This window comes from Taeniopygia guttata, chromosome 21 (genome assembly GCF_048771995.1).
Source record: "Taeniopygia guttata chromosome 21, bTaeGut7.mat, whole genome shotgun sequence".
NCBI lineage: Eukaryota > Metazoa > Chordata > Aves > Passeriformes > Estrildidae > Taeniopygia > Taeniopygia guttata.
Window position 1 is genome coordinate 4,063,728 of NC_133046.1, and position 24,694 is coordinate 4,088,421.

The window sequence follows — 24,694 nt, forward strand, 5'->3', positions numbered from 1 at the left end:
TGTTCCCTAAGGTGCATTGTTAGCTGTCCTCACCCCGCTGCTTGGGCTGCCTGTTTCCAAGCAGACCTTCTTTATAAATTTTGTCACCTGCCAAAGCAATGAAGAACTGGGCAGAAGCGCTTTGGGTTTATGAATTTTTGCCTGTCTCTACACTGTTAACCTCACTAGATGAGCCCTGCCTGGCTGGCTGCTGGCTGGGGGATACTCTGAAGCCCCAGCACTCTTGCTCTGCCCACAAAGGCAGTGCTTGCACAAAGCTCATAAAACACAGTCCAAGACAAAAACCCCACCATATTCCACTTCACAACAGCACTGAGCCTCTGCCAGGCACTGTGAAGCCAGCTCCCCGCCCCACAGCAGCAGTATCTCAGGCATGGGGAAACTGAGGCACGCCCCGTGTCCGTAGGTTTTGACGTTTTGGGGAAGTGGGTGACAAGGCAACTGCGGGAGGAGTGAGCTGTCCTGGCTAGGAAGGAATGCACCCATGGCCACCTCGTACACCGAGGTCACCAAACCAGGTTGTCACCCACCCCGTGACCCTCCTGGCCTGGCAGTGCGCTGGCGGGCATTGCCCCTTCCCTGTCCTGCTGCTTCCTCGCCAGCAGCTCGGCAGGGAAGGGAGGTGGTTTTGTTGTGCAACAAGCGCTGGTTCTCATTGCAGCAAACCCGGAGCACGCAACAGGCTGGCACTGCCCACGGCTGTGCCATGGCACACACGGTGTTCCCATCGCCCCGCTCCGGGAAGGCCAGGAAAGCTCTGCGTCACCTCCCATCGCACCCTGCTTGCACAACTCGGGGATCAAGTCGGAGCGTGTCCGTGCCCGCTCCGCTCCCGGGGCTGCGGGAACGCTGCCACGGCCGGAGCCACCCCACGCGAGCCGGGAAGCACCGTGGGTTTAATCCTGCCCGGTGCGTAATCCCGGGGCAAAGGTGGCCCTGTGACCCGCCACGGCGCGGGCAGGTGCTGAAGCAAAGCGGAGGGAGGAGGTTCTCACGTCACAGGCGTTGCACAAGGCCAAAGCTCCCCAAGAGCTGCCCTTGCAGCCTCCTGCCTGGCACAGGAGCCCGGTGGGCTGGGCTGAGAGCTGCCTGCTGCTGACTAACGCTGCCCCAGCAGCCTTACTCACACCCCAGCAGCCGGCCGGGCTGAGACAGCGCAGCTCACCTGCTCTTTGACCCAGCCACAGACCCGCGAGGATTCCCCTGCCCTGCCCCTTCCTTTGTGGTTAATAATCCTGCGGAAGGCACAAGGGCAAATGGTGCTGCTGAAGTCAAAGATGGATCATCTTTGCTCTGGCACGGAGCGTGTCCCTGTGACAGGCAGCAGTCACCTCTGGTTGTGGTGAAACTGGGGTTGGTATTGGTCTCCTTTCCTTGCTCTGGATCAAGCCACTGCACATGGCCAGTGGTGGTCCCTGGCCTTAGCCACACAAAAGTTGAGGCCAGGGAGGTATTTCTGTCCCTGGAGTCATCCCTGTGGATTCTGGCTGCTGCTGGTGCTGGGAAAAGGACAAATGCTGGTGTCAATGCAGATGGGTCTGGCTCTTCTTGCCACATTGGCCAGCCTCCTTCAGCCCTCCCTAGCCAAGACCCTTCTTCAGGGGCAGGAGAGACCCTTCCCACCCAAGCCTGGCTCTGAAGGTCTCAGCAGGCTGATCCAAATTTAACAACCCCCACCAGTGGACAAACCTGAATCAGGTGTCCCATCTCCAGCTTCCTGGGGTTTGGTGGTCTCACCAGGGTTATGGTTCTGAAGCAAGCAAGCTACAGGTGGTCACCACCAAAAATTGTCCTGGCTCCGCCAAAAACCCCCAACCACCACCCCCAAGGGCAGGGCCCACCAGAGACTGCCAGTGGAGAGTCAGGGTGGGTCAGAAAGTTGTCCAGCCCTGGCACAGGCTGCCCAGGGCAGTGGTGGAGTCCCCAGCCCTGGAGAGGTTTAACAGACATGTGGATGTGGCACCTGGGGACATGGGTTAGTGGTGGCCTTGGCAGTGTTGGCTGGACTGGATGATCTTATTGCAACATTGATGATCTTATGATTGTGTGAAAAGGCAACTCAGCTTCAGCACTGCTGCTCCAAAGGGAGCAGTTCTCCCTCCTTACAACACGGAATAGGAGCTGGTGGCTGATCAAATGCAGCTTGAGCATGTGGCTGGTGCTGTGTGTCACTGCCCTGGAGCAGTGTCAGCGGCACCTGCAGCCACTGCTGAGCAACCTCAGCCCTGCTGAGGGAGGCCAGTGATGCATCCCTGCACCTTCAGACAGGAGCTGGCCCTAGAGAGCCACATCTGACCTGGAGGACAGAGCTGTCCAGAAAAGCCACCAGAACAGAAAAATCTGGAGACCTCACACAAGATCTCCTGCTTCAAAATGCCCCCTGCTTCCAGGAAAACTTACAAAAAAACTTACTAAAACTTCTCTCCCACCATGGAAACCCCCCTCTCCATCCTCCTCAAAATAAAGATAACAGAGCGAGGACATGTTTCAAAACAGAGCCGCTTTCTTTTCTCCCCCTGGTTTTTCTTTCAAGGAAAAACTTCTCTCAGAAATGACAGATTTTTGTCAAACATTTCACTCATGACAAATTGGCATTGTCATGGAGGAGAGCGCTCGGCTGGGAGTTTCGGAGGCGTTTTGGGAACCTCCATCTGCTCTTACCGAGCTCAAATCCGATGGCGCTGAGGTTGGAGAACGTAACGAGCGAGGCAAGGATTAATTAACATCGATCTGGCTCCAAAACCAGAGGCGCTGAGAGTAATTTTCATTGAGGAACTTGGCAAAGCTTAGCACCTCCTCCTCCTCCTCCAGTGCTGTCGGAGTATTTTAAGCTCCTGAAAATCACACGTGCATCAGCAAGAGTTTTTGCAGTTATTAATGAAAGCCTCGATAGAGAGAAAAATCTTAATATTTTTGTTAGCTCCCCCCTATCCAGGCCATTTTCCCCTTCTTTAAACCAGCAGAGTAAAAGCTGTTTTAAAGAGGCAAAAAAGCAACAGGGAAAGGGCAAACATTATCACGTTGGTTCCAATCTCATTTGGTACAACTTCCTAAGCTCATCACAGTTATTTCTATTGTGTTTTTTAATTTTATCACGAGGATTATACTTATCACAGACATTTTATGCCTAACTTCTGGGCTCTTCACAATATTTTCATTCAAATGCTAAAAGGCTGTAATGAGTCTAAGATAATGGCCCGCAAATACAAATGACACAGATCAGAATAGGGGGAAATTGGTTAAAAAGGAAAACAAATAGAAATTATCCATCCTAATTTGCATTCAAAGATAGTAACTGGGGAAAAAAAAATTGATGTATTATGGAGAGGGTAATTTCACCTGAACCCAACAGGACCTGCTGCGCTTCTGCAACATCTGGATCCAGCTGCAAATTGGCACAGACAGCTGAGCTGAGGGTGGCACAGACAGCTGCACGTCTGTGGAGGGACAGGGTGGGCATCGATCAGCAAAACGTGAGTTCTCCGAGAGCTTTGAACTGCTGAGCCCCACCAGAATCAATATTTTCCTTTTTAAAACAATGCTGGGGGGGGGAAAAAGCACATCTCTTATAGATTCAGTGTTATTCTGGGTTTTACATTATTCATTGAACCTCATCCCATGTCATGCTGCAGTGAATATTTTACCATATATGATGATACAAAAATTACACCACTCCTGCAAATACCCGATAAAGTGTCAGGCTGGGCTGCTAAAGGAGCTGCAATTGCTCATTAGCAATGTGTAATTACACTGCCACACGCTGGGGTTGTACCAGTGCCACCAGTCACTGTACAGGGAAAGAGAAAGAAAATAATAATAATAATAATAATAATAATAATAATAATAATAATAATAATAATAATAAATCAGACAACAACAAACCCCAGATATGCATGGTGGGTAGTCTCAAATTTTGGGAATAATTTTCTTGTTGCAGCCTTGTCTCTCCCACAGCACACCCAGGAATGTCACTGCAAGGGCCACCGTGTCCCCAGAGCCTCCCAGCCCAGCCCATCTCTGCAGGGATCATAGGGGCACTTGGAAGGAACAGGCTGCATGCAAAGAAATATCAGGGAAAATGGGAAGTGTGTCAGGACAGCTTAATGCTTTATCCCTGTGTATAAATGTGCTGTTTCCAAAAATGGCTTTACAGCCTCAATGCCACGTGTGATTCTAATAGGGCTCAAGGTGGGCAGGTGCACTCTGATATTGGCCACTATCTTTATACCCAGCTATTATTGCCTTTGAATTTTTTTTTAAGCTGCCCTGGAGCTTGCACAGAGTTTCTAAAGATCTGTCTTCATCAACCACTCCACCTACATATATATATCTATCTATAAATATATGTATATTAGGGAATTCAGTATAGAAAATGGGTTTTTATGATGCCCACACAACCTGCTGCATTCATCAACACAACCAAAACTTACCCAAACCTCATTTCTTTACACCCAAAACCCGACACTCACTTGGCACAAGGCTTGTACATGTGCATAGAGTCCCAGTGATGCTACAGCCCAATTTTTGGTTGCTTGCAGGAATTGCAAAGACAAAAAAAGCAGGGATGAAGCCTGGCTGGGATGTCTGGGATTTGTGAGGCAGGTTAGGAAAGCCCAAGGGGCTGCACAGATCAATGACCTCTGAGCCTGGACATATCCCATTCCCCTCCTGTCACTGTGTGTATCAACAGAATATTTATAAATCAATTGAAAGCAATTAATCAGCCAGAGAAAGATAAGGGATAATGAAGAAAAGAGATTAGCTGGCGATGCACAAACAGGGCTCCTCTGGGGAGGAACTGCTGTGGTTGGAAGCCTCCTCTGCAAAGCCTATTAGCTCCACTTAAAAAAGAAATTTAAAAGAGGCAACCTGAATAATTAAAAGGAAGAGTTAATGGTTCATGCTAACAGCTTCTAAAAACCTGCAGCAGCCCTGTTTGTTAACCAAGGGGACCTGCAGATAAAGCACTGCTCCAGGGCTGCAGCCCCACATTCCTGCATGGAGCCCAGCATTCCTGCATCCCCTGTGAGGATGGAGCCAGGGAGGCTCCCTGGACACGGTGAGCTGCATGGATCCATCACCCTGCCTCCATTTCAGTGACCAACCCTTTGAGCTGAGCCAGAAACAGGAACAGAAATGCCTCCAGGGTGTGAGGGGAAGCCTCCAGCGATGTAAATCCTAATATTACCCATCCAGTGTATCCCATGGCAACCTTCCAACCACCAACCTGCTCCTGCTTGGCTAAGCCAGCATTAAATATATAGCTGGGTTTGGTTGCCAGCTGAAAAATCAACTTTTGGGCAGGGCAGCCACCATTTCTGCCATTGTCTGTATGTTTTCCTACTGATTTTTCCACCCTAATCCTTCCACACCAAACTCTGGGGAGGGGCAGGACCAGCAGCATTTTCCTTGGCTAATAATAATTTATCTCACACCCAGAAGATGCCAACAGCAGGGCTGGGCTTAATCCAGCCTGCAGGGCCAGCACCACCATGATGGTGCCACTAAGAACTGGGTGCTTTTGGCCATAATAACTTTCTGAAGCTGCCACTTAGCTTTTGAGGAGAATCCAAAAATCCGCCATCCCCCAGCTGTGACCAGCATCCTGGGGATGTCTGTGAGGAGCTTTCCCAAATTTATGGGGAAATTGGCAGCCTCTTGCAGTGCTGTGGGATCCCACCTGAGAGCTGGCAGCAGGTGGGCACCTTAATCAGGGAGACTCAGCAATTCAGAGGACTAAACACAGCATTTCAGTGCAATACTTGCCTTTTTCAAGTAGTACTCAACAAAATTGCCAGGTCAGAGCTGGAGCTCATGGGTTTTTTTTTTTTTCAGAGGAGGAGGGTAAACATCTCCCCCAGCTTCCTCATCACCTTGCAAGGCAGCAATTTAACCTTCAAGGTAGAGCTCACATTCATTTAGTAACAGCCCTTATCTACAGGTTAGGGCCAGAGTAATTCCACCAGGAACAATATATATTAGATAAAAATAACTGCACTGCACACAGACACGGATGGCACGAGCAGCTTCCTCCCTGCCCATCGATTTCATGGCAGGCTGACAGCAGGAAAACTCCCCAGGTTCTGGTGCTTAGGGGAATAATGTTGATTTAACATCTGTAAATCAACAGGCTGAGCCCACATCAGGCTTCAGGTGCCCCAGTGCATCCTGCTCCCACTCCACTGCATTTCACCCTGAAAACCCAGAGCCCTGTTTCAAAAATCTTATTTTTCTCCTCTTATTACTAATATTTTTTGAAAATAAATGAAATAAATTTGAAGGTTTTTCCAAGTGCTTAAGCATCAAGAGAGACAATATTTTACTTACCTATTATGCACCACTTACTGAACTTCTACTCTATGCTTATTAAAACTTTTCACTGCAATGTTTGTTCTACCCTGCCAGGAGGTTCAGGACACACCTGGAGGTTTTAAACCATTTTTTATTTCCCCACCAAAGTGTAACTACAGCACACCTGACTGTAATGAAACAAATATACTCATGCCTATAAAATCACAGACTGGTTTGGGTTGGAAGGGACCTTAAAGCTCAGCTTGTTTCAATCCCTGCCATGGGCAGGGCACTTTCCACTATCCCAAGGTGCTCCAAGCCCCATCCAACCTGGCCTTGAACACTGGTAGGGATCAGGAGTTTAAATCTCTCTGGGCAAAAACCCCAAATTGACCCCAGATCAGTACTGGAAATGAGGTTTTTCAGTCTGAAAATGAGGAGGCAAATGCCAACCAGTACCAAAAATACGCTTGTTTTTCTGAAATACCCACAGTGTTGCTGGATGGGAGTGTGGCAATGGGTGGTGTAATGCTGCCCCATCTGTTTTACACACATTCCCAAAGGCAGGAAAAGCCATTTAAAGCTGAGAGGGCTGCACTGGGTGCCTGCCTGGAATTAAACACCACACTAGGTAGCAAAGTTAATAAAAGTGACAGCCTTTTATTCATCTTGGCTTGTGCTGCAGTGCTTGGAGGCAGCAGGGAGCTGCTCTTAGGGAGTGATCAGGGCACTGCACCAGGCAAACCTGGGGCTGGGAGAATAGAATAAAATCAAAATTTAAAATAAAATAAATAAAACCAAAGGGGGCAACAGAAGGCACAGAAGCTGTATGTCAGAGCCAGGAGCACAGACCCAAGTTCTGGCAGCATCAGGGTGGGAATATGTGGGTTAGAATGTGGGGCTGGATCCCTGAGGAATGAGCCCAACACTCAGTGGATCAAATCTTGTAAGGGTGGAAAAACACATCCCAGAGAAGGTGTGAGGATGCACTGAAACCCAGCTAAGCAGAGAAAAAAAAAAAAAATCATGTTTTTTATTTCCATCCAGATGAAGCAAAGCAGCGATGCCTCCTGGGGGAAGGCAACTCTGCAATGTTCTGTCTGGAGAGCCCAGAGAAGTGGAGCGCAGCAATTCCTGCAGCAGCAAAGCACCAGGTGAGTGAGCAGGCAGCAGGTGAGAACACCAAGCTCCAAAAAAACACAATCCCAGTGAGCCCAGATGCTGCATCGTGGCTGGAGATAGGTGATGGGATGATTAATTTGATTTTCAAACTGCACTGAACGCCTTCTCAAGCTCCCCAGGAAATACCCAGTGCTCAGTTCAGGTCAGGGGGGGATGTACCAACCCTTCCATGCCCTGTTTTACTTGGTTATAGAATCCCAGAATGGTTTGGGCTGGAGGAGACATAAAAGCTCATCCTGTTCCACTGTCCCAGGCTGCTCCAAGCCCTGTCCAGCCTGGCCTTGGAAACCTCCAGGGATCCAGGGCCTGGAAAGTTCCTGCCACTCTTGCATGGGACAGCAGCCAGGGCACAGTGGCACCAACAGGACATCCCTGATATTCCTGAGATCACCCAAGGATAAACACAGGGCAGCAGGGAAGGGAGGTGGGACAGGAGTAAAGAGGAAAAGAAAGGAGAGTTTTATTGGAGCAAGATGTGCAACAACAGCAGCTGCCAGTTTTCATCACTTCATCACAAATCTCACAGTAATGATTGCATCTGGAGTCTTCTTTTCTTTCTTCTCTTCCCAAACTTTATTTTTTCACTCAGACTCACGAAATTCTCACAAATGAATTCCCATGACCACTATAGAAAAGACTTTTGCATTTTCCCCCATGTGCTGCACAAGGCTCAGCGAGCACAGCTGATAGCAGGAACCCTCACCCCTTCCACATGTACTTCATAACCCAAACCATGATTTTCGAATAGCCAGAGCTAGAAAATGAAAATAAGCCATACATGATCCTAAGAGACAGGTAGCCAAGAAGCAATTGTATTAACTCAAAGCTAAATATGATCAAGAGTAATAATTCAAGTATGGGTTTTCAATGTGGTACTTGAGGAAGACAAAAAAGATGTTATTATTTCCTGCTATTTATTCACATAAAGGTTCTGCAGTGATCCACCTTCTCTACACTGCCCTCACAGGACCTCTCCCAGGCTGTGCCCAGCACTGGGCATTTTTCCAGAAAAAACATTGTTGTACTGAATAAATGAGGCCAATAATAACAAAAAAAAAAAAATAAAAATACCCAAAGCAATGGGGGGATTTGGAGGAGATAAAAAAAGCCACAGCCAAATGCAATTCTTTCTACTTAGTGCAAGCACCAGTGTGTGGGACTGGAATGGGAGAAGGGGCACCCAAATGACTCCAGGATTAGGTTTATAACAGGGAAAATTAAAAAAAAACAATGGATCATTCACACACTAGACACCCATAACCCCCCCCCCCCCACCACACACACTGCTGAGCACACCCAAAATATTTCAAAACCTCAAAATTCTTCAAAACTCTCTTTTACTTGGTAAAACAGGGATGTTTAAAAAATAATCCAGCTGTTTTGTGCTGGGCCAAGTCCCCTCTCTCAGAGGCCGCCTGTGAGATTAAAAGTATCTAAAATTCAGGCTGGGTGAAAGGGTCTCCATTTCAATATTCCTAAACATGAAAGTCTCAGCGATGCCTTAAATAATTCAGAACTTCTTGGAGAGGCACAGCACAGCCCCACTTGAGCCACTTTTCACCAACTTCCCCCCAGCTACGCCACAAAAATGATGGAAAAAATCCCTTTATTTTCTTAAGGGAGATTCACCCTCGCACCACAGTCCCCACAGGAGTACAAATATTTGATGCAATCAGAAAGAAAACAAAACCATCCCGAAATGACAACTGAGAGGGAAACAATCTGGGAAGTATTAACCTTCAAAATCTGTCTCTTAATTCTGGTTGTGATTTCTGCAGGCAAGGGAGGAGGAAAAAAACACAGAGAGTGGTGTCTGCTCCTGCCTTACAAAGGCAACTTGAAATGGGATTTTAGGAGAACATGACTAGGCCAGAGTTAATGCTATTAAAATTCAAAGTGCAAAGAGAGCCAATAATCCCAGCCCGTTCCTGGGACAAGAATCCGATCGTGCAGCACAGAGATTTGGTGCTGCTCTCTGCTATTGATTTCCTTTTATTGGAAGGGAAAAAAAAAAAAGGGGAGAAGGATCAAGGAGGAAACCCAAAGCTTTTTGTCAGCTCAGCTCGCTTTCAACACCCACGGCTCAGCGAGCAGAAAGGAAACCGCTGGCAATCTGAACCCAAAAACGTAGAAAAAACCAGAGATTTGGAGACAAAAATCATCCCCTGGGCTGTCAGAGCTGCCCAGGCGTGGATGTGTGTGTCTGGGAGAGCAGCAGGGCAGGGAGGAGGGGATGCAGCTGCACAACAGCCCCAGAGCATCCACAGCAAGACACGGCCCATAAACACAAAATACTTCCCCAGACCTGCAGCACTGCCCTGGAGCTTTGGAGAGCTGAAATCCCAAACTTGACCATGATCCTGTGCACCTGCATTTCCTGCACATTCTGCATCTGCAGGAGCCACTCAGGGACCACTTAAGAGGAAACAAGTGGAAATGCAGTCACTGTATTTATATACACAGAGTATTTTGATTTTTAAATTTTTTTTTAAGCACGTGGTCAAATGCTGCCTTGGTTTTCTACCAATTAATTCTACAGCCAGAGATTTTCTTCTGTTCTTCAGCCACTTGCAAAATCCTCCCAAAAGATTGCTGGGGGTTATAGAGGAATTATGTTGGTTAGTGAGCCAGTTATTATCCCTCTGATAAGAGGAGCTGATCTGGGCAGAGAGGCATTGGCTCCACACTATTTGCAAGGAAAAATTAAAGCAGAGATAGTGGCAGGTTTGCTCAGCTCCTGCCTTATCTCCAGAGTGTGGCAGAGATATTATTTGATCCAGTTCTGGCCAGGGAAGGAAAGCAGGGCTCCAGGGGAATTCAGCAAAGGCAGTTTTACCCAGGCACTGGCAGAGAAAATCAAAATACAGCAGCAGAGATGTCCAGGGGCACCTGCATGCTGGGAGCTTTGGGAACAGACTCCTGGAAATTGGGTGCCCTGTGACTAAGGTTGATTATATGGTGAAAGGCACCCATAAACCTGCAAGGTGTCATAAATTCCCTTCCTTAGTGGATGCAATCGAGCTGGACAGGCTGGAAGCAGCCCTGAGGGGAGGCTGCAGATCCAGAAGGGCTGAAAGTGTGAGCTGCTCTCCAGAGAAATCCCTACAGCATCCCAAAAAACATATCCAGAGAAAATGTGTCCAAAAGGAACTCTCCTCTGCCTTAAATAGGGCAGGACTGGATGTTATCTGTGGTGCTTTACACACTTATTTCAGTTGGGAAATGATTTGCAATCGAGGAAAGTGTTGTTTTTTTGTTTTTTTTTTTTAATTTTCATAACATTTTATTTTTAGATTTGGGGTCACCAATCAAGCTCCCTGGAGCTACACATTGCCCTGAGCCTGGCTGTGAGAGGGCAGCACCACACAAAGCTCTCCTCAAGGTGAACAGAGACGAGGATGTGCTGCAGGACAGTGAGGTTTGTCCCAAAGGCAGCTTTTCTCCTCAGGAGCTGTCCTTATTTGGGGTCAGCTAAATCCCACCAGCTCCCATTCATACCTTCAAGGGGGTTTCTAAGCCTTCACCACTCTGCAACAGCAAAACAAGGAGATTTACATGCAGGAATCTCTCTCCAAACGTACCCCAGGGAGGAAAAGGGTGTCTTGGGAAGATAAGAATATTTTAAGGGCTGGGGTTTTAATTTTAAGACATATTTTAATCCAAATTGTCTGGACTCAAGGGCCAGACAAACGGCATTTGCTCCAGCCACTTCTCATAGTCTCTGCCATCACAGCAGAGGAAGGGAAGAAAAGCAGATTAAAAGAGCCATGTGGGGAAAATAATGAGTTTGGATCGTACTGGTGGTACAAAATACAACACAGAGTGAGGCAGGAACAGAGAAATCCATCTGTGATACTGAATTTCTTTCACCTACTCCTGGGCTTTTGAGTACACCAGGTATTTGAGGAAAGACACAGGTAAACCCAGAGGAACTGCAAACCTGTTGCAAATGTGAATTAAAAACCTAATTTTTAGATAACCCAGGAGTTTTTTTTTAAGGGAGCAGCGACAGTGCCTGCCCTGATGGAGCAGTAATGGGGCACAGAGGTAACCCCAGAGGCTCAGTGCATTCCCTTCAGCACAGGGACCCCCTGAGAGAGCACCCAGTGTGGATACGGGGTGATGGAGGAAGCAAACCAAGGGAAGATGGCTCTGCAAGCACTGCCAGAATATTTCAGGGAGCAGCTGTGCCTTACTGAAAACACGGAGAATCATCCCAGCTCCCAGCCAGAATCCCAACCCTCTGCATATGGCAGTGCCCAGGCTGGGTAACTGCCACAAAACCTCCCCCAGCAGTTGCTGAAGGGTCACTAGGACAAACCAAATGAGAGGCTGAATTCTCCTGAACACACCATTTCAATAATTACAGCCCTTCTACACTCTGCAACACCCAGCCAGGGAGGGACAAGACAGGCTGCCAAGGTTGACCAAGGGGATGCTCAGGCCCCCCAAAGGCTCAAAATTGATTGTTCTCCCCTTGTTTTCTGCAAAACAATTACTTCTTGCCTCTTGGACTCACCTGTGCAGGATTTTACTCTCCAGGATACACATCCTTGCCCTCAGCTCACGTGCACATTCCCACCAACCCTCGTGGATCCTGCACTTCCCAAGTCCTCTCCATCTCCTGGAGGGGTTCCCAAAAATAATTTATTGCAGTCTAATGTTACTCACTTATACATGGAGGCCTTTTTAATGTGTATTGTTTAATTTGAAGTCAAAGGCATGTTTTAAATTAATACCCACGATGGTGGTGGGGGGGGGGGGGGGGAGGGAAGGAAAGAAAGCACACTCCAAAAAAATAATATTTGCAAGAGATAATTCCACACATGAATATTCTCCATCATCTCCCCATCCTCCAGCTCTCCTCTCATCTATCCCCAAAGCTGCAAATGTTAACTTCAAAGCCAAACACCGTTTCTAACTGGAAATCTGGTCCCCAGTGGATGTGGGGAGCTGAGGAGGATGCTCAGCCCCAGCCAGCGTGTCCCAGGAGCTGGTGAGACCCCTTTCCTCAGGGATAACTCACCCTAAAATCCCCCCTACACCCTGCTGCAATGAGCACACACCCTGCCCCAGCTGCTGCATCTCCCCATGGCCAAAACCTGCCCCTGGCACTGCAGCACAGACTGTGCCAGGACAGCAATCCATGGTCCTCACCTCATGCAAGGCATTCAGCATCCCAGAGAGAGCCCCAGGAAGATGTGGGGAGCTGGGGAAATGCTCCATCTAACTGGACTAAGCTCCAAAATCCTCTCTGGAGATGCAGCTCTCCCCAGAGCAGCCGGGGCACTGCGGATGCACGCCCAGATCTGATTCCTCTCCACCCCTGGCATTTATCTCTGCTGCCCAAAGAGCTGCTGGAGCCCCGAGGAGCTCCCCATGAACCAGCATCAGCCAGGGCTCTGCTCACTCTGCTCTGCCCCCTCATCACAGCAGTAATTCCTCCCCCCCACCACCAAAAACCTGGGGCAGAACACGGAGTGAGAAGCAGCAGAGCTGCAGTCCCAGACTCTGCAGCCCTCAGAGGAATGGAAGGAGGAATTTCCCTCCCAGTGAATAGCGGGTTACACATTCTTTGGCAGCCTGTTACCATTAGCAAACACAATCTGTATTTCTGCCTCGCTCATTTGTTTGCCAAGTGCATTGGAAAGGAATATTTTATCCTCTGCCAGATAAAACCCATAAGCGACCGTGCCCAAGGTTTTGCTGCAGGCATGAGGTTCGTTCCTTCCAAAGGTCCCCCCACAAACCCCACCAGAATCAACTCCCTCCCACATGGGTCTGAGAGCTCAGCACATGGGTGGGGGGCAAGGAGGTGTCATCCCAGCCCTTCTCCTGGCCTGGGATAAAAGGTGATGGGAAAAAGGGGAAAATTGGCTGTGCTAGAGCATGGTAACAAAGCTCCTGCTGGATTTGGGATGGAGAAGAGGAAGAGCCCTCCTGCTCCCAGCCCGAGCTGCCACCTGCCCCACTGCCCCTGTCAGCACCTGCAGCTCCTGGAGTTTGTTCTTCTGCAGCTCTGGCCAAGCTCAGCTCAGCTCCTGGATGCTGTAACCCTGGGATAAAAGGTGGTGGGGATAAGGGGAAAATTGGCTGTGCTAGAGCATGGTTACAAAGCTCCTGCTGGATTTGGGATGGAGAAGAGGAAGAGCCCTCCTGCTCCCAGCCCGAGCTGCCACCTGTGCTGCCACCTCAGTGTGTGCTGGTCCCTGTCAGCACCTGCAGCTCCTGGAGTTTGTTCTTCTGCAGCTCTGCCCAAGCTCAGCTCAGCTCCTGGATGCTGTAACCCTGGGTTAAACCAAGCTGCTTTCAGCTCACGCCCCAGCTCCTTTGCCTGGGGTATAATTTAAACAAAACTCCCTGAAAATGCCCAAACCAGACATTTGTGGTTCCATAAGTATTTTTTTTCTCCCCTTGGTGATCTGCACATCAAACACATGAAAAAACAGACAGAGGAAAGGGCTTGTTTGAGTTATTTTCTCTTTCCTCTGACCCAGCTCTCACAGCCCAGCTTTTCCTGCATCCCCAGCACAGCAGAAGCAAAGTTCTGGACACACATGGGAAGAGATCCTGGGAAAAGGGGAGCAGCCAACTCACAAAGTCCTGTCATCCAGCCTCAGGAAGCTTACAAAGCCTCTTTCCCCCCCCACCACTAGATTTTAATTTAATTTTTCCCCCCATTTCCTGCCTGTGTTCTGCTCCTCCAGCTGGAACATGCTCCCAGGCAAAACTCCTCCAAACCTGCACCAGGGGCTGCTCCTATGGGAAAGCAGCTCCAGTGCCTGCTTGGAGCCCCAGCAAGGGAAAAAACACACCCAGGACAGCACAGACCCCAACACCAGGTCCCTGAGCCCTTCTTGTGAGACTTGTGCCAGACTAGAAGTACCAACCTGTGCTGGAGCTCAAAATATCCCTCAGACATTTTTAGAAGTTCCAGGCCCCAGTCAAAAGCATTTGAGACCCTGGCAGGCAGCAAAAAACAGCTGTGATTTTGAGTTTGAACCATAGAATGATTTACCAACTTTTCAAGAAGAACAAGAAGTCACAAAAGTTTAGATATTATAGTAGAAGTAGTTACAAAGCAAAGAAAAATAGGAAGAAGTCAAGAGACAAAAAAAAATGTCAAAGGTGTGTGTACCTCTACCTAAGCTGCTAACCAAACCACAACAGCCAAAAAACCCAATCTTTTAAATAGCTTACAATAAATTACCTTAAAACCAAACAACAAAAAACTACTAAGCTTTTCTTTAAAAACACAAGTTAAAAAAAGAAGTTTTCCACCATACGGAACCCCTAAACCAAACTTAAGTTCCGTCAAACCTGCATCTGGGGAGCTCCCAAATCCCACTGGCAACTTCCATCCGGTTCCACCTTTTATTTCCAGAGCAACCTTTCCCCTCTTTACTTGGCTTCCAAGTTCAGTTGAAGACATTAACCTAATTACAACTATCTCTGGCATCGTTTTTGTCTCCCTCTCACTCCCCCTGCATTCAGTCCAGGTCAATTTAGCAGCTTATCCCAAAAATTCCTGCTTGTTTGGGATTTTTTTTTTTTTTTTTGCAACATTTGCACTTCAGCCAAAAGGCAAGAGAAAAGGAGATGCTGTAGGGGAGTGAAACTAAATGGAAAAAGCTGTGCCAAGGGCGCCATAAGGAGAAAAAAACCCATTATTTTAAATTAAGAATTAAGACATTAAGACCCTGTTTGAGCTGAGGATGGGGTGATTCTGGAAAGGGCTGGCAGGCATGGAGCAGTTTTATTCCCTCCTGGCAGCCTGGAGGTAATTTGGGGGGGCACAGAGAACGACCCCCATTTCACCTCTGCAAGCTGCGTGCCCAGAGGTGCTGCAGAGCTGGGTGCATTTCCAGCAGCTATTTAAGATAAAGCAGGATTTTCAGGAGCACCAAAGCCATTTAGGTGCCTAAATCCCACTGACAGCCCCTTTGAACACTGCCACCTTCCTAAATTCCCAGTGTTTGTAGTGCCATTAGACACCCAAACACCCCAAATTCCTGGTGGTTTTAGTGTCATTAGACACCCAAACACCCCAAACCTCATATTTTCAGTGTCATTAGACACCCAAACACCCCAAATCTCATCTTTTCAGTGTCATTAGACACCCAAACAGCCTAAATTCCTGGTGTTTTTAGTGTCATTAGACACCCCAAATTCCCAGAGTTTTTAATGCCATTAGACACCCAAACAGCCTAAATTCCCAGTGTTTTCAGTGTCATTAGACACCCAAACACCCCAAATCTCATCTTTTCAGTGTCATTAGACACCCAAGCACCCCAAATTCCCAGTGTTTTTAGTGCCATTAGACATCCCAAATTCCCAGTTTTTAGTGCCATTAGACACTCCAAATTCCCAATGTTTTTAGTGTCATTAGACATCCTAAATTCCCTGTATTTTTAGTGTCATTAGACACCAAACTACCCAAATTCCCCCGGTGCTTTTAGTGTCATTAGACACCCCAAATTCCCAGTGCTTTAAATGCCATTAGACACCCAAACACCCCAAATTCCCGTGTTTTTTTTTTTTTTTTCAGTGTCACTAGAACCCAAACACCCCAAATCTCATGTTTTTAGTGCCATTAGACCCCCAAGCACCCCAGGCACACGTCCCAGTCCCAGGGCTGGGAAGCTGCTGACCATCACCAGCCAGCCCAGCTCTGCACTGAGTGGAACATGTGGCCAGGGAATCCTCATTTGGGCACTTCCACCTCCACCCCTTTCCTGTCTGACCTGGGAATTCAGGTTTCTCCTTTTCCTTCCTCTTTTGCTCTATCAGGGTGAGCAGCAGGGTGAAGCAGAGATCTACAAACCCTCTTTGAAATGGCTGTACAACAAACCCCCCTGCATTTCCCCCGTCCCACACAAGCCCACAGGCCTGTCCTGGTGGAGGATAAACCTTTAATCCAAGGGACAACCCACCAGGGAGATGTGGCAGCACCCCAGACCCACAGATGGAGCCACAATTTCTGGAGCTGCCCAGTGATGCCAATCCCCCCAGGCAAACACACCAAATTCAGGGTGATTTTTACCTTTCTGATGTTGCAAGGAGAGGGGATGCAGCTGCAAGCAGTGCTCTTGGAGGTGCAGACCATCCCAATTTCTTTCCTGCATTCTCAAGCCATTTTAGTTCCATGCACCCCTGTGGTAATGCAGGGAAAGAACGTGCCAAGGCATGTGTTTGGCTCCTATCATGTCAAATATATTTTAATTGGTGAATATGCCTGCATGCCTGGTATATCCAGGTGAAAATGAACCCTGTGTGCTCCTCTCTGCTCTGCAGGTTAATGTTCCTCAGGCAAGTTGGTATTAAAACCAAGAGGCTGGAACAGTGGGAATAAAAAATCAGCTTTTAAAGGGCAGCTCTCCCAAAGCTTCATGAGAAGATTAAACTTAGCTCCAACCTGAGAGCAAACTCCTGTTTTAATAAGTGCCAGGGATTTGGGGATGTTCTTCCTGGATGGGAGGGACATGTGGCAGCAAAGCAGCACCTGGGGGGGCACATTCCCATTTTACCCCAGGTACAGGCACAGCACTGATGCTCAGGGGGGATGCACAGCTCTCCATCACCTCCTCCAGGCTGTAATATTTTGATCACAGAATCACACAGAATCACAGAAGAATGAGGTTGGAAAATCATCAAATCCAGCCCATGCCCCTGCAGCAGACACGGATGGTTTGGGAATCATTCCTGGGCTAGGAGGGGATGAGCAGCCAGAGACCTGAATGGGCTTGTGATTAATTCACACTCATACACACACACACAGAGAGTGGAATTTATGGGATATTTTTATTTCTGGATTCACTCAGCCAGCTTTAATTACCCCATGGCCAGATGGGTGCTCCACAGCACTGAGGTCTCTGCCTTCTCCCTCTCCCCAGGCAGCAGGAGGGGTGTGCTGGTTTGGGGGGCTCTGTGGCAGGATGAGCCACAGGACCCCAAAAAGAGTCTGTGATGGAGCCACAGCAGCTCCTCCTGCACCAAGCAAGCAGAGCTGAGTTTTAGACAGAATTTAGCACAGGTAGTCACCACCCTTGGCCAAACACCATGGTCCAGGTCTCCAGGGTTCCCACCCTGTTTGTATTTTCTCCCCAGTGCCCCCCACCTTTGCAGGTCCAGAACTGGCAGGTGGGAATGGTAATAATTCAAATATTCATTGGGGAGTGCTGGCAAGAAAAGCACAAATCTTCCCTTTGAGCTGCATGTGAAAGGCAGTCTTTGTGCTCAGGAGCATCGTGTGCCTTTGGAATCTGTGCTGGAAATCTGAATCCAATCTGATGGGTGCCTTAATTTTACTTTTTCCAAAACAAGCCAAACAACTCTATATAAACAAAATGTGCTAAAGCTCCTGTTTTCCCTCACCTGTCTGATTATTTCTTCCTCTCTTGCTTTGCTGTATCAAAATAAACAAACATTATCTATTGATTCTGACTGTTCTCTGAGGACTTCTGGCAGAAAGCTGAAGACTCCTGAGTTACTGCAGAAAAATAACTGGATGCCCACTGGTTAGAAATGTTTCCTTGAAATAAAAAAGAGATTAAAAAGTGGCTATATCATAGCAAAGGACATGCTTTGCTTCCTCAGACTGGAAGGAAGTGTGAAGTATGACTTCGTTAATAATTCATTTTGACAAGTCTCCATCCTTCCTGTCTTTTTTTTTAAATCCAGGATATACTCGGAAAATCAATACAAGAAATACAAAGTTTTGCTTTTATTTTATCTTCAGAAAGCAGCAGGGTTCACAGACCCTGCATCTCCTTGCACCCAGCACGTCCAACCATTTCCACCAATCATTCCTGCAAAAATACATTTTCCTATTTCATCTACACAATGGCATGAAATTAAAGGCCTGGCTCTCCTCAGTACCTTCTGCAGCCCACAAAACTTCAAATTAACCTTTTGTTTTCAGAGTAATTAATGCTGCAACACCACTAACGACCTGCCTGGATTGCAATCCACTGGAGAGCTGCTTGCTGCAGCCCAACTGGGATGCCCTTGGTCCACACTGGATACAGAATTATAATCTTCTTAAGGAACGCTGTTCAGCTCAGTAATTGCTTTACATTGTAAAATCCTGCAGAAAAAAACTTGCCCTGAAGCACATTTGATATGTTCTGCTCCTTGGCCAAGCTCTGCACAAGTCCATTGGACTCTACTGGCCTTTTTTCCCTTTAAATTTTACTTTTTTTGGGTTTTCTCTATGGTTACCACGGCAGGATTTGGCACGTTTCATGCACAGGGAATGAAAGCATCAGTGAAACAACAGAGACCACAATACAAGGTCCTCGAGACCAAAAATCACATGAAATCCCACAAAAGAAATCTGGATTAAATCAGCTGCAATAGTTCAAATTGAGCTACCTTCACCATAAAACAGAAACCCAGCCCAAACTAACACCAGCCCTGGTGTTATTTCTGAAGTTTATTCACCATCACAACCCAGAGTGATGGTCAGGCCCCCTGGGGTCACCAGCTTTGTTCCATTTATCTCCCCTGGCAACTCTATTAAAATTCTCAAATGCCTAACTCATAAAACATTGAGATTTTGTCACAAACCTCTGGCCAGCAGCCACAGAGGAGAGCCCAGGGACAGGGGAGCACTCAAGAAGCTCTGCTCACTTCCATAGCTTTGGGCAGCATCCTCTGCCAGCCAGGTCTTCCAAAACCTTCCCTTCCTTTTCCTTTCTCCTTTTCCTTTCTCCTTTCCTTTCTCCTTTCCTTTCCCCTTTCCTTTCCCCTTTCCTTTCCCCTTCCCTTCCCTTCCCTTCCCAACAAACAAGAGGAAAGACCCCAGGGAATGTATTCAAAGCAGTTTCTGGAAATCAGGAGTTCCATCTAAGCCCAGACAGGGTTAGAGGTTGCATATCACCTCCAGCTATGCAAAATCAACCCACAGGTGGCTTACAACAAAATTCTCTTTGTTCAAAAACCCCTGAAGTTCATTTGCACTGAGTTTCTTCTCTGAAAAATTGGGATTTTCCCCCAAAACCTAGGATTGTTGGTGTGGCACAACCACCCAGGTGGTTCCCCTCCAGGAGAACTTGGTGCCTGCGGCTGCATTGCCTGAGGCTAGAAAAAATCTCCCTTCTGCCTATCATGCTGCTGGTTTTTTTTCCATTTTAAGACCTATGATCAGTACTTTAAAGAGGGAATTAAACTGATGGATTGTGGATGATGTAAAACCTTGATGTCCTAGGAAGCTACACAAAAAAATGTTACCAGAGTAACTAAAAGGGGAGACAAGCTGATTTTGACACTAAATGGGATTGAGATGGTTTGAATTTTCTCCATCTTCCCTGAATCACACAGTCCTGGTATCACCCATGTAAAAACCACCTGCAAATCAGTCACCCTGTAGGAAAGGGTTTGATTGGAACAACTTCAGCTCACGACATTCAGTTTGTGCTTCCACTGAGACCAAGCCATGGCCACCCATCTCCCAGCACTGCTGATCTTGAACTGAGACCAGGAGCAACCTCAAAAAAGGTGTCCCTGAGCTGGTAAAGGTTATCAAAATACCAGGGTTTGGAGGAAGGGGGATGTTCCAGCAATGCTGCCCAATAACAAACACCAAAGCAATCCCTTCCAGGAGGAGATAAAGAATTTCTTCCTCCTCTGGCAATAAATCAAAGGGCACTGTTCAGCTGATGGGAATTGATTTTTCTCCCTTCCTTTGCACTTAGAGCGAGGCTGGACCGTGGCAAGAGCCCCCAGATGTGACAGAGCCCGCAGGGAGGGGACATGGTGGGGACACTGGGCACCAGCACGTGGCATTTCTGACCCTCCTGCTCAGCTCCACCCTGAGCCCCACTGGAGAGACAGGGAATGGAACCATTTAAGTTGGCAAACCCTCTGAGATCACCCAGTCCAGCCCCTAACCCAGCACCACCAGACCACCACTAAACCACATCCCCAGGTGCCACATTTACTGTATTTTAAATCTTCCAGGGATAGCAACTCCACCACTGCCCTGGGCAGCTGTCCCGGGGCTGGATAGCCCTTTTGGTGAAGAAATTTTCTCTAATATTCAACCTAAACCTCTCCTGGTACAATTTGAGGCCATTTCCTCTTGTCCTATCACTCATTACATGGGAAAAGAGATTGACCCCCACCTGCCTCTAATTTCCTGTCAAGGAGTTACAGAGAGCAAAGCCCCAAAAGGAAAGGGCACAAGTGAACTTTAGTAGGCAATGAATGACATTTGATCAAAATAAGAATTGGAGGGGTAGTGGGGGAGGAATTCTCTTTAGCACAAGCAGAGCAAATGCTGTAAGGGGTGAATCCAGAGCTGGGATGGGATGGGCTAGGGGATAAATCCCCTGCACCCTCCTGCCTTCACAAGTGACAATTAGAAGCCTGCCTTGCTGCCCAGAAAAAAACCAGGCATCTGCCATTTCAGCTAAAACACAGCTCCAGTTCTAATCCACTGTTAATTAAAAATATTTTCACCATAGGTTCAATCAAACCCAAACCTCTTTGGCTTTTTATCTCCACAGAAGGAAAAGAGGGGAATAAAAAAAACAGTTGTCTGTAATGCAGATCATCCAGAGATCAATCCCTCTCCCCTCTCCCCTTGCCAAACTCTTCAGTAAGCATCACTGAAGGCAGGGGTTCACCCCCTTCTTCTGCACCCAGCACTGTGCAGCTGCAGGATGGGGGACCCTGGATTGATTTGGTTTCCCTCTAAACCCCTACAACAGCCTAAGATGGTTTTGTGTAGAAGCAGAGGCCTGATTTAACAGGTTATAAAGCTCCACTGTTATCTCACTATTGGCTTTATTGCAGTGCATAAGATTTTTAATGAGAAATAAATTGATGGAGATACATTACCACAGGGGAACTCTGATCTGCTCATTTGCCAGCTATAACAGCACAGACCACACTTCTGAAATCCAGAGGGAAAAATGCACTCAGGGTGTATTTATGCCAGTATTCAGCTGGAATGGGCACCTGAGGTGTCACCTGGGTGGTGAAGGTCCCTTGCAGTGATGCTGGGCAAGACAGTGGTGGTGGGACTGATGCAAGTGATGCCCAGCAAGTGGCTTTGCCATGGGAAGCAGAGCCTGGAGGGCTGGAAGGAATAGCTCAGCTGCACCAAACCAGGGAGCTAATCACCCTTTGCACCCCTTTGCACCCACCCTTTGGTATCTGGGTCCCCCTGCCTCGGGAGCAGTTGAGGTGCCTCCCATGGTAGAGACATCTCTGTCTGTCAATATTTACATCAGCCAAACCCAGCAGGGAGTCCTTCACACAACATGGAGGGGTTAAAAACCACAACATACTGGTATTCCAATAAAAAACAACAAAAAGAGGAAAAATTGGCATGATGGGGAAGTGTTGCCCTGTCCTGACATGAGCATTGAATCTTTATCCTTATGCCACCTTCTGCAGAGCTCCTGTCCTCTTCAATCTCCCCCTTGGCATGGGCTCTCCCACCTTTCCTCCAGCTCCACCATGCCCAAGGCAGCTTCAGGGTACCTGCCCCAGTGCCAGGACACACAAGGCAAGGTGACAGCAGAGCCCTTGTGACCCCATGCATGGGGGGGACCAGAGATGACCTCCATGCTGCCCCCAGATGCTGCTGCACATCTGGATAAATCCTTTTTTTTTTGCTTCCCTTATCAGGAGAGGCAGGTCAAAGCACAAACATTTCAAAAATGATGTCCAGGAATGCCCTTTTCTCAACAAGTACTGCAGCAAATCAAGCCAAATCTCATCTTCTGCCCTTTCTTTGATTTTTTTTCATTGTTAGGGGGAGAAGAAAAACAACTCCTCAAAAGTGAAGTATTGATATTCAGAGTGCTGGGAGAAATACTGGTTCCTACAGTGATATTCAAGGAACTGAGGACAAATGTGTATATCCAGGATAGCCAAAGGAGAAAGAGAGTGCTTAAACTATAGGAAAACAACTCTAGGTAGTTAGTATTGTGCTTGTAAAATAATAAAGATCTTTATCAGCTTCCAGCATGCCACTGATGGTTAATAATGCACACCCTCGTGCTGTTGGACAATGGTATTTGGAGAGCTGTGCAGCACTGGGCTGGAGGAGGTGGCTGCTGGGCCAAGGGATGCAACCACATCCTCATCCAAAGGGTTTTGAAACCCCAAGCAAAGCAAAAAACAGCAACAGACCTGAACTTTGCAAGGTGTTTATTTTTGCTCAGAGAAAAGGAAGGTAAAATAAAGGGTATTTCACAATGAAAAGCATCCAGGTTTCTCTCCACTCTGAGGTGGAAGGGTTATGTGCCTGCCTTTGCTTTGGATATAGCCCAGGGCTGCCAAGTGCTCCCAAACCCAAAGTGAACAAGCTTGTAAATTATGGCTGACACATTCCTCTGGATTCTTTTTATTTTTCTCATTCCTGCTGTATTTTCCAAGCAAGCAAGAACCAGCTCCTTCCCCCCCTTCCACAGCCCTGGCACTTTGCACAACACAATTTCCTCACCACGATTTCCAGGATTTCCTGGAAACACACACAGACCTGAGACAGGGGGGTGGGTACAAATGCTTCCAACATTTTATTTCCAAGAGCATCCTTGTGCTGTGTGCTGGCAGGGGGCAGAGCACACGTGTGGCCCTGGGAACACCTTTCCCACCTGTGCTCCCAAACCCTGCCACAGCGTGGCTGTTTCTCAGCTAAAGCCTTGGGTATTTTCCTGCAGAGGAGCTGAGGGCTGTGGAAGGAGCTGGTAGCTGAGGGAACAGAGTACAACACTTCATCTTGTCTGCAAAAGGCACACAATGTCCAGAAACTGGCGTTTTTATAGCCTTTGAAATTGTTCACTTCTGAAACTGCTGCAGCCATTCTCTTGTGAATGGAGAAGGACCAAGAGAAATGGCTCAGACCTGGCAGGAGGAGGAAAAAAAAACTCCCAAACCCTCCAACTCTCCCTCCCCAAAGTACCCTCCTTAGCTTTAATAACTCATTATCGTATTATGAGGCAAAGGCTCACAGGATTATGGTATTTAGTAATATTATAATGGACGTGAGCCAGCCTTCCAGAGAGCTTTTTGTATTTGTGCTTTGTGCTGACCTGGCCTTAGACCTGGGGTTTGTGTCCCACTGTGCTATCAAAGACAAACACTCCTCTGCTCCCCATCAGTAAATACACATGCATTTAGTAAATACATGCTTAGTAAATGATATATAGACATGTATATATACAAAAATAGATCTATATATGCAGCACAGGTAGGCAGAAACTTCAGAGCGTGAGGTTTTCTGGCTGCTTCCTCTCAGACAAATAGATTATACAATCCTTCAGCAGCAAAATAAACAGCTTAGAGCAAACAAGAGGCTTAGAGTGACAGTACTTTGTATTTTCTGGCTGGGGCTGGCTGAAGCCACTGAGTCCAACCCCTGCTGCTCCCTCTGCAGAGCCCAGAGACCTACCCTGGTTTCAGCCCCTTGTTCATCCAGCACTGTGTGCAGCTGCATTTTCCTCTGTTGTTTTGGTGCACTGTAGGCTTGGGCAGAGCTGCTTCTGGCACAGATTAAAGCAGAAATGAGAAAAAAAAAAAAAAAAAAATGGAACACTCCTGTGTGCAGAGCCATCCTCAGTTTCATAGAATCATGGTTTGAATTTCAAGAGACCTTAAAGATCATCCAGTTCCTTCCCCTCCCATGGGCAGGGACACCTTTCACTAGCCCAGATTGTTCAAAGCCCCATCCAACCTGGCCTTGGTTCCCAAAATGAGTTTTAAGCACCCCCAGGTATCACCCCTATCTTTTCATCCCTCACTAAAAGGCCACTAAGCTCACAGGAGAAAACTGTACCCAAAGTTGTTGAGTGCACCAGAAGGCAAAGCAAAAGAAAACATGTTTTCCTCCACCTTTTCTCAATTATAGCAGCAAACAAGTTTTCAAGCCAGCAGAATTAGAACCGAGACCAAAGGCATCATTTCCATGTGAAAATGAGAGGCTGCTTGGGTATTTGCTTTGTTGCAAATATGTAGATGCACTTTTGAAATTCCAGTTTAATTTCAAAACTTCCCTTCCCTGGAGGAGGGCACAATCACATTCTGCCTGCCTGACCCAGCACACAGGAACTGTGTTTCCTCTCAGGGAAGGTTTCTGCCTCATTAACACCCTCCTCCAGCCTTTCCCTCCCTTGGGAGTTGGAATAGATGACCTTTGAAGGTCCCTTCCAACCCGAATTATTCCATGATTCTTTGATTGCCGCCCCATCACCACCAGCTCTCACTGATT

The 24,694-nt window shown here is 47.5% G+C and overlaps 1 protein-coding gene across 3 annotated transcripts in view; it reads right to left on the reverse strand.

Moving 5' to 3' along the window:
• The window catches only part of LOC100222565 (kazrin), a 263,876-nt gene that overhangs the window by 21,029 nt on the left and 218,153 nt on the right, over nt 1-24,694 (reverse strand). The window lies entirely within an intron of this gene.